This window comes from Molothrus ater, chromosome 4 (assembly GCF_012460135.2).
Source record: "Molothrus ater isolate BHLD 08-10-18 breed brown headed cowbird chromosome 4, BPBGC_Mater_1.1, whole genome shotgun sequence".
Lineage (NCBI taxonomy): Eukaryota > Metazoa > Chordata > Aves > Passeriformes > Icteridae > Molothrus > Molothrus ater.
Genome location: NC_050481.2, coordinates 52402156 through 52418219, shown reverse-complemented (window position 1 = coordinate 52418219; position 16064 = coordinate 52402156). Strand labels below are relative to the sequence as shown.

At 33.3% G+C, this 16064-nt stretch overlaps 1 protein-coding gene across 4 annotated transcripts in view; it reads left to right on the top strand.

Moving 5' to 3' along the window:
- Nucleotides 1-16064, top strand: part of PCDH7 (protocadherin 7) — a 266137-nt gene that overhangs the window by 132247 nt on the left and 117826 nt on the right. The window lies entirely within an intron of this gene.

The window sequence follows — 16064 nt, the reverse complement described above, 5'->3', positions numbered from 1 at the left end:
ATGATTTTTAGAGAAATGGAACAATTTCTATGATCACAAGAGGATTTAAGCGCAAGCATAACATGAATTCAGACATTTAAGTATTTCTGAATATTGCTACAGTATCACCTATATTGCCTTTTTTGCCTCAACAGCAACACAGCATTTGACGTGAATGCCAACTCAAATGTCTTGAATAAGTAAAAAAAAAATCATGGCATATGCTAGATCAAGGTATACATTAGAATTTTTAAGAAATTGCTTCTTAAAAATATTAGTACAGTAACTTAATATTTCAGGGCTTCTTTACTTTTTTTGGGTAAGGAACAGCGATAAGAACAAAACACTTACTACCAAAAACACAGAGGTTTTATGCTCCAACACAATTTTTGTGCACAGATTTATTTCTTACATAATAAATGTAAAAGTCAGCATTTATTGTATAAGAAAATGTATTTTAGTAATCAGTATTTTATAAGATGCTTTTTTTTTCTTGTAGACTGGAGTAATAAATTCTATTAATATTAATTGCAAATTTTTATTGTAGATTAATTGCTGTTCATTTGAAAGAAGCTGTCCATTATGCAGCTTTTAAGAAAGGACAAAAGCATGTCTCACTAAATAAATTAAAAAAATTGGTTTGATGGATTATTCAAATCTGTACTTTTTTCTAACATGTAAAATAGGAAATTTAGACATAAGGGTAAACTTCTGTTTGGATAATAGAAAAAAGTAATATGTAAAGGCAGTGAAGGAAGAACAGTATTGATAATTTATACTGATTATTGTGTACTTTCTTGCTATCAAGTGTGCCCATACAAGCTTCCCCAACTTGCTTGCTTTAACCCGTTTATTAGTTATATCTAATAAACAAATCAACCCTGAAGATCCCTGCAGGGGCACTTGTTCTTTTCCTAAGCAATCTGCATTATTTCATCACAAAGGGAAGAAAAATCAAAGTGTATCATATCTAAAATTGCGTGCAAACAAGACTGTCTTCCACCAAAGTGTTAGTTTGCTCCCCACGTATGATTTTATGGCAGATTTACTTTCTTGATCCAAGGATTTTCCTGTCTTTTTCTGAAATTGCACTAGTGCTATAAAGAGCAGTGCTGTCCATAGAGAGGAAAAGGTTTTCAAATTAAATCTCCTTAATTAAAAAAGTGTGTGATGTTTGTGCCCTGCTGTCCTACTGTCTTTAAAGTATTTCAGGTGCACAGCCAGTGGTTTTCTTATGTAATTGTCCTGCTTACATTAATTCATATTTTTTTGAAGAGGAGAATCTGTCCTTTTTTGGGGCAGGGCAATGATATTCACATCATCATGAAATATTAAAGTAACACTATCAGTTGAATATGACATTGCAAACTGTCATTATGAAAAGAAGGCAAAGAGAGATGTAATTTTACCTTCTCCTGTTGTTAGTCAATAACAGAAACTTCTCTGAGTGGAGAATAGAAACCTATTATTTTTTAAACAAAGTATTTGAGAGATAAACTTATCTATGCCTGGTATGTTATTTTATTAATATTTCTCAATGTTTTATTCTATTAACAATGGCCATCATTCCCTGCTATTGAATATAAAAATTTATGCCAACATTCTTTTCATATTCTGATATGTATTGCAATAATAATATGGGGATTATTTTAATATATCAGTAGAATTGACAGCTCTGGATATGTGCTTGTTCTAGCTATCTCCTACACAGACATTATTCAAGTGTATGAAAGAGTAATAAAATAGCTAACTTTTTTTTCTAGGTTTTGGTGGTTTCTAGGGCTAAGGGGGTCACATGGACAAAAGAGGAGTAACCATGGGTAACATTATCATGTATGCTGATTTTTAAAATATAAGAAATCTAAGTATTTTAGTTGTGTTTGAAGAGGTCTCATTCAATGACCCAAAACATGATTAATATATTGTATTTAATACAGTTTCATTGTTCAGTTAAATTATTTTTGGTTAAAAAAAGGGGCGGCAAAGGTAGTTAAAATGAGACCTGCTTAATTATACGTACAGGAAGTTTTCATTCTTATTGAAAGCTTGTAACTAACTGTAGCTTCATCATCTTTCAGCATGATGAAAGAAATTTTGTAATGGCATATAAAGCATGTAAGAAGAAATTTAAACAGTCCTGGAGAACTAAAAAAATGATGACTGTTCTATTTGACAATATGCAAGGAACCTGCACAGTATGACTCAAGAGTCATGGAATCTGCCTGGATGACTCACATCCTTCCTGTAGCCCTCTTTCCAACATGGTGTTGTACAGAAGTACAGAGAAGAGGCAAAGGAGAGAAGCAGCATGGGCTTTGGTTCTGCTCTTAGCATGCTCCAGATAGCCCTCTCATATTTCAGCAATTAAGATTGGCCTGAGAAAATCTGTAAGAAAAACAGGATTTAATAATTTTGACACTATATTATCATTTTCTTTTCTTGGAAGAAATTCTAAAATAATATATTCTGCCATAGTTCTCTACTTGGATGACACCAAACATGAAGGGTAAAGGGTGATAGGAAAAAATCAAATTTAAGTTACACCAAAATTTCTTTCTGTCTATTTATTTAATATGAGGAGCTCAACAGCAGTGTGCAAGGGGCAACAATAGAATTGACTTTTCCCACTCATTGTTTCCGCCTACAGTGGAAATGGTCATATCTGCAGAATTAAACTTTGGGAAATAACAGTGGCATAAGAAGCTGGCTCACAGAGAATGTGAAACAAAATAATTGTGAGTCAAAGAGAGAGTCAAATACATCCTAGATTTTATAAGTGACAGTACAGAGGACAGACTCTATACTGCCACAGTGCACTGTTTCTAACAAAGGATGTTGCTTAGAGGCATAGCTCACTTGCCAGGAGCATAGATATGGAAACTTGAGACACAGTCAGATCTAATCTCACAAATAGTAATGGGAAAATGCAGAAAAACCCAAGATGCCCCCGAAGGTTTAGATAGGTGAATATTTTTCTTTTGCTTTTCTCTTCAAAAGGAAACAATTGCCTTTAGCTTTGAGCAGGTAGCGTCCCACATGCTGTTGTTCATGCTATGAATTTTAAGGGGAAAAAACTTCTCCAAAACATATAGAAAGGAGTTATCCTGAAGTTTCTTGATAAATGTTACAAGCACGTTATGTTAATTGAGGAACTTAGGAAACTTCTAAAACTAAATATTCTCTCTACCACCTCTCCTCTCTGCCTAGTACTGTTGTGTTTTCTGCCACATGTAACAGACATTTAGAAGCTTCTTTTTCAGAAAGGCCTAAGCAAACAAACTGTACTGACAAGACAAATTTGTTTATTACTGTGAAGATAAATAGTAAAAGAATTGAATCAAGTTCAGTTCAGGAGTGATAGAAAGTCATTACTCTCAGGTGACAGTTAAGTGGCTTGTATAAAATGAGTTAGCACTTGGAGAGTATTGCCTACTGGAGAGATGCTCGTGCCTCCAGAAGCATTAACTAGCATCCTGTTGAGACTGTCAGCTCAGGAAAGAGGAGAGCAGACAGCAACTAAGGTAAAAGGATCTGATACAAGGTCCATTAGTCTTTGAATAGCAATGGCTGCCAAGTGCTACTTTTTGGTCTTTGTATCATGGACAGTGTTCTGTCTACTCACAACCTGGCACTTCCTATCAGCATTAGGTTTATGTGGAAAGAGGAAATCCACATAGGGCTGAACTTCAGCAGTGGATTGAGATAGTTGCACACATAATTGTAGTGGAGGACACTGGTCGTGGCCTAAGCTTCAAAGCGGAATTCATTCCTATACTTCTTAGCAATTATATTAATCTAATTTTAAATGTTCTTACATGAACAAGTTCAGATCACCTCAATGTAAAGAGGTGTTGTAGTAATACTAAAATGGGAAATGCTTACTGTTGTCTCCTGGAAAGTAATGGTACTTTTCAGTATTGGAACTCAGGAGTGCTTGTGCTCTATTAGCTGAAAATAACATTAATTGTTCTTCATCAAGAAAGGGTGGAAAACAGAGATGAAAAAAAAAAAATTCCCTACTCTCTAGATTTTTAACTAGTTCTGATCTCCTGCCAAAAAAAAGTTGTTTTTTTTTTTAATTTTACCAAATTGATTCACTATTTTCTCTCACAAATATTTCTTGAAACTCTCTCATTAAGTGAATTTCAGAATTCCTTGATTACCTCTTCAAACAATAACCCCATAATTTCCAATTGTAGAAATTCACATATACATTCACATAAGTGTATACCATACAGTTTCCAAACAGGTCTTGAAAGAGCAATTGAACATGAAGAAATTCCATTGAAAGTGCCTTTTAAAATGTTGGGGTTTCTTCCTATGTTCACAGCAAAGCCTTGGAGAGCAGAGTCTCTGTGTTATGCCTCATAATTTGGTGTCAAAATTTCGAAATGTCTTGAGCACTGAGAGGACATTGTGCATTGTGGGACTTCCTTGCATAGCCTTTTTTACTAGTAATTGCAAAGGGATTATCAATTTGCAACAATTAAATAATAAACTAATTTAGACAGTTGAAATTGGAGTTATTCTTGCCTTTCCATATCTGACACAGGACTAAAATTTCTTTAGCATGATGCTACAATGGCTGCTTCTTTTTGCAGGGGAACTACTCTTCACAAAAGGGATAAAATATTGAGCATACAGTATTTCTGAGATACTGCTATAACAAAATAGATTAAAACGTCATTCACATTAATATAACTGTGTAAAGAAGGGATTTACAGCCATTATAAAAAGCTACATATATTTCCATCCTTAAGGCCCTATATTTTGCAAATGCTTTTCACTTAACTGGTGTTTTATACTAAGATATCATGAAAAAACTGCAAGTAGTATGTGTTGAACCAGACAAACCATTATTTGTGAGTTTCAAATGACAAGATTGTAACTAATGCTATCAGTAGGGATGTAGAATTGTAGCAAATACCTAAACCTGTTATATTTTATGCTTATTGGATTACAGACACTTTGGATCAAACACTGAATGCTTCAAAATATTGTCTAAATCCTACAAGTCTCAAGATGCTCACATATATGAAAAAATGAAAAAAAATCTTTATGAAACATGCAAAATATATTTCATAAAATGAACAGGAAGTTCTTTGTAAAGATCAGTGAGCTTCCTAAAGGGGAAGCTGCTGATAATTGCTAATTTCAAATTACTTCCAAGTTTTAGTTTGATTAAGTTCAACCTTTACACCAACTATTCTCATCTTCTGAAAAATTTCTCTATATTCATGGTGATTTGCAAGCACATAATTTGTCAACAAAGGGAGAAAAATATTAAAAGTGAAGAAAAAGAGGCTATAGAGGTTTGATATGAACTAATACATTAATTTTGCTAAATAAATGTTTTTCCTCAGAGTTGAGAGATTAAATAAGCTAAGCTTCTCATGAATATCCTGTTGATTTAAAAAAGCAATTGGCAATGCTTAATTCCAACAGAATTGTCCTGACCCTTTCCAAGCCTTGCTGATCTTTCCAGCTCCCACCAAGAAGCTTTTTGTTATTAACGAGTACATCTAACATCTGGAGCAGGAGGGAAGAAGTTTGCAAAGCTTCCACTACTCCAGCAACATTTCTGAAAGTCCTTTCCTTTCTTGACTGAAATTTTCAATAGAGTAGTCTCCAGAATTTGGAGAAATGTTGTAATTTATGTGCTTGGGTAAAAACAACCTGTTGAGCCATTACTTGCCTTTAGTAGGAGTTCTATTGCTAGCAATATAGTGAAGGTTATTTTGCTGAATGTTGTAATATGCTTAAGGCTTAAGGAATAATTACCCTTTTCTTACACATGAATAAACACCTAAAATTGCAATTAAGACAATGTTAAACCGTCCCTCTAGATATTAAAAAATATTTTTTTAAGCTTTCTAATGAAGTGGTGGACTATTCATTGATAATGTTGGAGTTCAATGCAAGAAGCAGTGCCTTTAGTGATGATGTGCACTAGTGAAGATGCCTCTTTGTGCTTCAGAAAAGCAGACTTAGCTTTCAGTTTGGGTTTTTTAATAAGTTCAAAGATACTATGCCTTCTGCACACCTTCCAGAAATATATTAGCCAACATAGCTGTAGCACTTAAATTTGTGTATTTGTCGTAAGAAATAAAAAACCTGTAGCAGATGATTATGTGACAACAGTATAACCACTAATGTGAGAATGACTTCAACAAAAGTAACATTCCAACATTAATTATAATAAATGAGATTCTTAAGCTGGAGAGAATGAAAAGGGCATTTTATATTTATGCTAGAATTATACTTAACTTCTTATAAATCTAGCATTTAATTTTTTTTTTACATATTTTCAAAGGTTAAGTTCAGCTATATAAGAATAATGGTAATCTAAAGTAGAAAAAAATGCATTAAATATTTCCTTAATGCAGTTTTTAAAAAGAAAATGGACTTAAATTATTTCAAGCACATAAATACTTTCATATACACTGCAAAGTTTTTCTATTCTATTTTTCTCCTAAATCAGAATAAACCTGTTTTCCTTGAGTGATAGATAGTGCTCTATTTCCAGAAGATCATACACACTTCTATCCCAGTGTGTCTTTACCATGAACCTATCATTATATAATTATTTATGGAAGTGCTTATCACAGCCCTGGTGAAAGAATGACAACTGTCTTCATGAAGATGAAATCTCAGTTACATTTCCACATTTTTGTGTATATAAAATGCTACTTTACAAGATTTTCTTATGCCCAAGGTGCTAGTTTTTAATCCTTCTGCAGAGGAAAGCTAAAAACAAAAAACCAAAAATGAACCAACCAAACAAAACCCAAACAAACAAAAAACAAAACAGGAAACAATAACAAAAAAAATCCTTACAAGAAACTTGAACTAATAGAAGATATTGTCATCCTAAAGTTTTGGGGTATTTCTTTTGGGTTTTTGTGCAGGGAGGGGGAGTTTGAGGGGTATGGTGGGTTTTGGGGGCAGCGGGGGAGGATGTTTTGATTTTTTAAGAAAGAATTACAGAAATTTTGTTTTAGTCAAAGATGACTGAAATAATTCTATTCTCCAGAATTGAATTCTACATATGAAAAAAATTATTCCTCCTTCATATTTCAGGCAATAATAGCATACAGCATATTTTTTCTTTAATAGCTTGCTTGAATATGCATACTTTTGAGGACTTAAGACTTTTCAATTCTTTCTTTTTTTTCCCCCTCATAGAGTTTTCTAATAATGTGGATTACTCTTTTGAGATATGGCATACTCATTGGAGTTAACTTTACATTGTATAATTGCTTTTAATTATTTTTTCTTTTTTTACTGATATATTAAAAAAATGAAGGGTAAATCCCATTATGTGTAATACATCTTTCTTCTCTGGAAAACACTGTTTTGTTGTTTTGGGTTTTTTTTTTTTTTCCCTCAATTTCTAGTTACAACTGGTAGCTTTGTAGCTTTTTTTTCCTTGTTCTATAAAGTTTTTTGTAGTCAATAGTTGATTATGCTAATAGTGAAGGAAATGATTTGGCTTTGAGTATAATAAATAGCAAAATGCTTTGGTCTCTTGTGAGTGTTACCCTCACCTCATGATGATAATAAATCATGGAGCTTATTAGCCTTGCAGGGGTACAGAAATAAAACAGCAGGATATGCTACAGGAGAAATATTTATATCACTGCATGGTGGTTTCCTGACTCATAGTAAAATGTCATGCAAACCACTAATATCAAATCAAGATATCTATACAAAATAATTTATAAGGGGGTTTTTACCTATTTGTTTGGAGAACTGAAAATTAAAACCTCAGAGCAAAACTAACATAGAGATAAGAGCTTTTCCTTTTTACCTGTCCTAACTAAATCTACCGTGTAAAGATACTATTTACATAAGATCTAGTCGATCACCTGATTCTTTTCTTTGTTGGATCATGCCCTAATGTCTATTTTTGGGAGAAAAAGAGGCTGAGAGGTGAACCTGTTTCTCTTCTCTCTGCAGCTTCCTGTGGAGGGGAGGTGGAAAAGGGGGTGTTGAGCTCATCTCGCTGGGATCCAGCGACAAGGATGCATGAGCATGTTTCAAAGCTATGCCAGGGCGGGTTTAGACTAGACATTAGGAAGCATTTCTTTACTGAGTGTGTAGTCAAACACTGGGTGGATCAGGCTTCCTAGAGAGGTGATCGATGCCCAGGCCTGTAAGTATTAAAGAGGTGTTTGGACAGTGCCCTTAGCAAAATGTTTTAATTTTTAGCTAAACTAGATAATAATTGTAGGTTTATCCCTTCCTACTACAACTATCCTATTTTAATTACAAAAAATTTAATGTAACACAATTGACTGTTGTGTGTAAGGGGAAAAGAAGGAAAAAAGAAGAAAGACAACCAGATCTAAACTCTAAATTGATATTCTGGGCTTTTCTTTTATATTGGTAGTATGTTTCCAGATCTCTTTGTTAAGGATGTCTGGTTCAGAATACATTTCTAAAGCTCAGATTTTTTTAAATTAGTCATGCAACAATGAAACTCTAATGTGACGACTGTTTATTTTCACTATAATGCATGTTTAAAATCATGTTGAAATAAGAACATTTTCAAAAATTAGGAAACATTTATCTTATGCTGTATAGCTTTACTGAAGGAAACTACAACTGAAAAAAAAAGTACTTTAGATGCAAATACTCTTTTAAAAAATATTATATTTGAGATTTATTTTTTCATAAAATAGATGCTGTAGGAACTGGAAGAGGTCTCCAATTCAGCAGTCCCATTCTCTCATAAACTCTGTTGTATATTTCACATTGTAAATTTATTGAGTTCAAATTTAAAGCCATTACCATAAAAGGAACACCAATTTCTACAGCTCTTTGTAAGATAGACAGGAGCTACAAGTTTGCAGATGAAAAATATCAGTAAGTTCACTCCTTTTTTCTTTATGTCTTTAGGTTTTTTTCCATCCCAGAGTGATGAGATATTCCAAATTCCTAAGTAAAAAATGTTTTGCTGTTTAAGCCTTCCTGGATCAGCAAACACCAAACCAATGATCTTTCCCTGCATCTATGACATGTGAGACCAAGACATCCTTTTTTCTCCCACTGTGTTTTTCTTTTGACAGCTAATATCAAAATTCAATCTTGGAAAATGGCTCAGAAGATGTCAGATGAAGAATTATGTGTGCAGTTTTTTAGCTGAGTTGTTTACATGGATGAGTCCATGTGTAACATGTAAATGTAGGTGTGTGTATTTAGGTTTATATTTATAGAGAGAAAATGTACTTAGTAGAAAAAGTTTTCATATTAAGTAAATTAACAAATTAGAAATGTATTTTTTACAATATGAACTGTTAGACAACAGCAATCACCAGCTTGTAGCTGAGATTACTACATGCATAAGTGAATAATCCTACTTTGGTCTAGAAATGGTTGAAGGAAAAGGATAGTGTTGTTGTTGCTAGTTTCTGAAATCAAGCAATTTAAGAGGATTATTAGCATAACTAAGCAGGTTTACTGACTCAGAAAAGCACATAACTTTACTGAAACATAATAATTGCACCTGGCTTCTGCCCATGAAAGAGTTTGAGTTGGGTTGTTTACCCAGCTGTAAACATTCACCTGACCACAGAATCAACAATAACAGGCTGGGCTGAGCCTTCCTCACCTATGCTGTGAGGAAGCAAGATTCAACCTTAAAATGTAAGTAGAACCAGCATTCTTTTATGTTCTTTTCCCTTGGTTTCAATACCAGCTTTTGTAATTTATTCACTGGACTTGCAGTAGAATATTGTTCTTCTTACTTGTTTATAACCAAATATTGAGTGTAATCAGGCACAGCTGTCCCAGTGAGTCATCAGTAATTAACCTGAAACTCCCTGGAGGGCTCTAGCATCTACAAGTAGGAAAAGAATTTTGCTGGCTTGCAGTTTTGTGTTTCCTTCCTTACTGAACAAGGTGAGAATACTGGCATTTCACACTTTAGTCAGCAGCAAAAGAAGACCTCTAAAAATCATGCAAGTTTGGTATCAAAATAATGGTTATATTTAAGGCATGTAAGTGGGAACAGTACCACACTCAGCCACCTCTTTCTGAAAATAGTATTATTAATAACTTGTAATAAACTTGGTATGGGGAATACTTGAATAAAAAGACTTAAAAAGACAATGAAAAGAAGTAGCACAAACTAGGCCAGTGACATGGGAGCTAAAATTTATAGGAGACTCAGGAACAAGAGCTACTGGTATATTTTTCTCTTCAGGCAACCATCAAGAGTAGACTTCCAAACTCAGAGCTTTTTGTTTTGTGAAAGTAGCCCTAAACAAATAAATTAACTGGAAGACAAACAAAAATAAACAAACAAGAGAAACACAACTAAAACAGTAACAAAAAACCCAACCAAAGAAACCCCAAAACACCATACATGAGATAAGTGAGTTCTCCAGATTTAATCAATGTAAAACTCTGGGCACATCTACAGTGCCTCAGATTTTTAAGGTTACAGTAATTAAGTAAAGTGGATGACAAGGGCATTGAGTTTTGTCTTTACAGTAAGTACATTTTTGGTGGGTTTTGGTGTTTGGTTTTGGGTTTTGTTTGGATTTGGTGGGTTTTTTAATAGGAATAAAGTATCTAAAAATCATAGGCAGAGAATGGTAGCCAAGACCATATTTTATATTACTATAATAATATATTTTTTACTGAATGATTATTAGAATATTTACACAGGGAACAGAGAAGCTCCATTTGAAGTTTCCTCAAGCTTTCTTTCTTCTTTTATGGGAGGCAGTAGGGTTGGGTGAAGTATCTTTCTGCACCTGGATATGTGACACAAAGGTATACAAAATTCATGAACTTGGAGGAAATAATACACATAAGAAGTGCAATTCTGTGAGATAGGTTTCTTGCATAGATGGTGGGAGTCCTGGTTTCTGAGATGCACATTCAGAAGTTCATAATTTTATTATGCAAGATTTGATGAGGGTGTTGAAAGAATAGAAAAATTCCACATAAAAAGCGTGAATTTTTTTTTTTAAGTTTCTCAAATGAGAAGCTTCAATAACTCAGTATGTTGTGTTCATAAAAAATAAATGTTAGGATTACTTGGAGTTTTATGTTTCTTAAAATATAGCTCAGATGTGCTTCTAAATCCATAAAAATGCATACAAAAACCAGTTCTGGACAACCAAGACTGACAGAATTCTAGCACTTTTAAAGGCATAGGAGTTTTCTTGTGAAAGAAACAGGGCATGTAGTGACAGGACAAAGGATAATGATTTTTAATTGAAAGAGTAATTAAAATAATAAAAAAAAAATAGAAAAAGCCTGTTTTCTGCAAGGATGGTGAGGCACTAAAACAGTTTGCCTAGAGAATTTGTGGATGCCCCATCCCTGGAAGTATTCAAAGCCAGGCTGGAGCTCTGAGCAGCTGGGTCTAGTGAAAGGTGCCCTTGCCCACGGCAGAGGTGCTGGAGCTGGATGCTTTTCAAGGCTACTTCCAACCTAAGCCATTCTAAGATTCTATGAAACACTTAATTTTTTTTAATTCTGTCACATACTGAAGGACTGCTCATAAAAGAGTAATTTATGAGATTATGCTCCAATGAAATGGATAATGTACAAAAGTATTTCAGAAGGTATTGAAAACCCTGTGTTGAAAATTATTGATTACATCTGAAATGGAAAGGAATTCGATTTTCCTGGATTCTTTGAGGATATCTCTGTAAAGCACCTCTTATTTCAAAGTAGGAAGTGAAATACAGTTCTACTGCATAATCTACTTTTAATTTTCTTTTTTACTTTATCAATTTTAGCTCATCTTTTATGTGTGTCACAGGGAGGGTGAGCACAGGTTTTATATGTTTAAAAGATTTACATTTCCCTTCAAACAGCATATTTGAACGTTTTTAGTCAGTCAGGCTCTTTGAGTAGAAAATTAGGGATTCTTTTCTATGAAAATGTCTGAAAAGAGTTAATATACTTAAAGAATAGTAGAGAAACCTTCCAGTTACTCTTAGTGTTTAAAATCTTTGTATTCAGCTCAAATAGCATATGCAGTGCTCTGATTTTAGATGACAACATTTAACAAAAGTTATCCTATTTTGGTGTCAGAAGTAATTTAGGGCAATGAATCCTAGAACATGCTGATTTTTGAAATTTTTCTCAGTGTAGATACATATGCACATATGTAATTCAAGTTATACTTCAAAATATGTGTCTCTATGCTGTTTAAATTGAAAGTTCAACTGTCAGAGTTTGAAAAACAATGGCTTACATTCATCCTAGCTAAAAATCCAATCAAAATGCACTCTTAATATTTTTTATCATTTTGTGGAATAATATTTCCATGGCAAAAGTTTAACAAATTAACTCTTTACTTAATTACCTTTATCATATCATTAAAAGAAAATGCTTACATGAAACTGCCCATGTCAGGACCATTGCATTGGTGGTTATGATACTTAAAGAACAGAACTATCAGCATGGAGGAGATGACAGCAAAGGTGCTGGAGGTCCCTTTAGTATCTCCCAGTATTAAGGATATGACCACAATGATGCACAAATTGCTTACAGTACTTTTCGAAAGGGCAGCTACTCTTCACTGTGGAATACAAATTAGTTATCTACACCCAATTTTTGTGGATATTAATCTATGAGCACCTGTTAGTCTTTCTTATGTGAAACTATGAGGAGTATAGTCTAAAATAAATCCTAGTATTGCTCTGAAATACAAAATAGTTCTGATGTTTCAAGGTAATTTCATATTAGCAGCTTGTTTTCTATTTACAGAAATTAGTCTCAGACATAAATTTGTCTTTCTTGGGTTCTCAAGCTGGCCAAATCTCCTTAATTTGTTTTTGTGCAAGTTTCTGTTTTGCATTCTCACTAGATTTTTGTCCTATAAATTTCTGCTCTCAGTGATACGTTTAGTATGTGACATGCCTGTTGGAAAATATTTCATGTCTAATAGGCAAGAATTCTGAAAATTGCAAGACAACTAGGATGCACTGTAACATATATATTTTTTTTTAAATTCAGATAGAGAGTTCTTGCTTATGTTGAAGAAACAGACTATTAAGCTACTGCTGTTCACCTGTAACTTGAACTGTTCATGTCTACTCATGACATAAACAAGATTCTAATTATGTAGCTGTATTTTTAATTTACTCAGACGCTCTCAGATTCAAACTGAAACTTTTACGACAGAAAACAAAAAGCCTTGGGTATACTGAAGGCCTTCTCTTCTGTAATTGTTTTACGTTTGACTGTTGGTTGCATTACAGAAGGAAATAACATGGGTGAGGCATATGGGCTAAGTTAAAAACTGCCCCAAATTAAGTTTGAAAAGCTTGTAGTCACACTAGTAATCTGTCTGGGATTTTTGTTGTATGACTAACAATGTTTAGATCTCCTTTAAGGCAGTTGCTATTTTAATTACGTCAATTGTCCAGCCATATGTATTTGTTCTCTCTAAATGACTTTATTGTTGTGGATATTCACTGTGGGTTTTTCAAAAGACTTGAATAAATTCCACAGTAGTCCTGATAGTATAATTTTCATGGAAAAAAAAATAAAAGGAAGATAAAAGTAGGCCAATATTTTCCATGATTAGAATTTATTTCCATTGTTTCCAATAGAAACCTTTCATCTGAATATTAACTTATTTAACATATTTCATTAGCTATTTGTATGTATGTATAGGTACTAAAACTTAAATTTTAGTCAAAAAATGACTGTGCAAACAATGGAAATTTCAATTTAGTTCCATTACTTTTAGGTGGCTTTAAACAGCTTCTCTCTTTCCCCAACTTTTGATGTAACAATATCTGATGGATGACATGCAGAGTGATTCACCACTTCTTTTGGCTTCAAGCCTATACTGAGTCAGTCAAGACTAAATTTCTAAGGTAAAATATTATGCCAGATGTTGACTAAGCTCTTGTTGTGAGGCTAAATGACATTCAAGATTTCATATAATCAGTAAATGCAGCCAATTTTTATTTTCTTTTGAAGAGAGACATGAAGATAGATTTTTTTTTCCCATGCTTTTTTCTCCAGTTATTGAAATGACCTATTCTTTACTCTATACTATTAATGTGATTTTCTGAACTAGTGATTAATAAACAAGTTAATTGATTGCATGGTGTTTCCAGGTTACATACTGCTGTTGGGTTTGGGGTTTTTTCTTATTTTCACTATAGTTTGTGATAAAGTGAAGAGAAATTTACTTTATGCAAACATGCTTGTACTACTGTAACCTCTGTTCTAAGAGTTTTACAAAACTTGTCAGATATGAATACAGGGATGGGAATCTGTTTGGTTTTTGGTTTGGGGTTTTGTTTTGGTTTATTTTTTCTGATTTTTATCCTGGAAGAAAATTATTTCAGTGTGACTCCAGGCAGCTCTAACTTAGATGACCCACACTCAGCAGATCGTTGAAGGTCTCATTGCCCTTGGCATCAAAAAGCCAACTAAATTTACATGCTAAGCTTTATGGGAAACTTGCACATGATATATCTAGCATATGCTTTTTTTTCAGAATGATATATGCGTGTCTTATCTTTCTACCGAATTACTTTTTCAGCAAACACTTTTATTTTGGTTACTGAATGGAAAATGAGATTTTTCACTGCATACTTGAGTTTGCTTGCATATTATGTCATGTTACTGATTGAGTAACTGATCATACTCTGCATTTCTCTTGTCTTTCTCCCAAGTCACTTTTTAAACTTTACTATTCAAAATTTTGGAACAGATCACTGGTGGTATGCACTGTTCCTTCAGCGAGTATCCTTTACCAGGACACTGAGTTTCATTGTTTCCAACTATGCAAGTGTAGAAACAACACACAAACTGAAATGTTTCCATAGGTAATTTCAAATAATTATTTAGGTTCACTCTTCTCCTCCATAAAAAAAAACAACAAAACAAGCACCAAAAATCTCAAGTAATCCCAACAACCCCACAAAGGTATATTTTGAAGCATAAAGATGTCACTATCAAAGGCACCATTATAGGAAACTGCTAAACTCCTCTACCAAGTCAATTTTATTCTTTCTTAATTTTCATGTGATGTTTCATGTGTATGAATACACACACACACACATATATATAAAAATATATTTTGTCAAGTCATCAAATGCATATTAGAGAACAATTTTTCATGCTATATGAATACACAGTGATCTAAAATATACATGCTTTACATTTCTCCCACTCACATAATTTTGTCTGACAAGATTTTCAGAGCAAGGTGCAATCTTTTTTTCCACTTTTATTTTCCTGAACTATATTTAGTGCTTCAAAGCATGATTAAACTTTGCTACTCAATTCTTTGCCCAATGTATAGTAAGAAGTTTTAAGCTGCACTTCCTAAAAGAGATGTAACAATATCATAATATTTCTCTGCTTTAACAGAGGTGTATATAGTAATGTAAGGACTCTTTGGTTTTGGATGGAGGCAGGCCCTTTATATCTACATCAATTAAAACTTACTTGCTGCTTAAAACAAGGAAAGGAATTTTCCAAAATGTTGTCAAAGCATCATTTTTGATTAGGAGTTTTTGCAGCTAATAATAAGAGTTGGCAACAACTTTTGTTGTACTCAGTTGTACACAAAATTCTCAGATTTTGTTAACAATCATGACATAATGAGGGGGAGAATTACAGTGCAGGATTTACTAACTCTTCTTCTTATCCTTTAGACACAGATGATATTAAATTTATTTTAAGATTATTTTCATCTTACAGTTATGCTCAGTAAAACAAATTATCTTCCCAAGTTGTTATAAAAGTGGCAGGAAGAAAGCTTTCTATGTTAACACCAACATTTGCATATCTTTATCTTGGAACTTTATTATTATAGCAATCAGAAGTAGAATACTTTTTCACTTTATGAAGCTTGTAGCTATTCTGATGATGATTGAACAAGGTTTTAAATTATCTGCTTTAAAACATAACAAACTAACTCCAGTAGTTTATTTGAAGATGTATTCCAGAGTTTTTGGTTTGCAGCATGTGGTCCTAGTGTGGAAAATCATTCCAATGCTGCACAAGTTCAAATCTTCTAAAATTTATAAACTGGTAGTACTTCAAAATGAGATTTTCCATTTAATATGATGCAAATTAATAATAAGTGG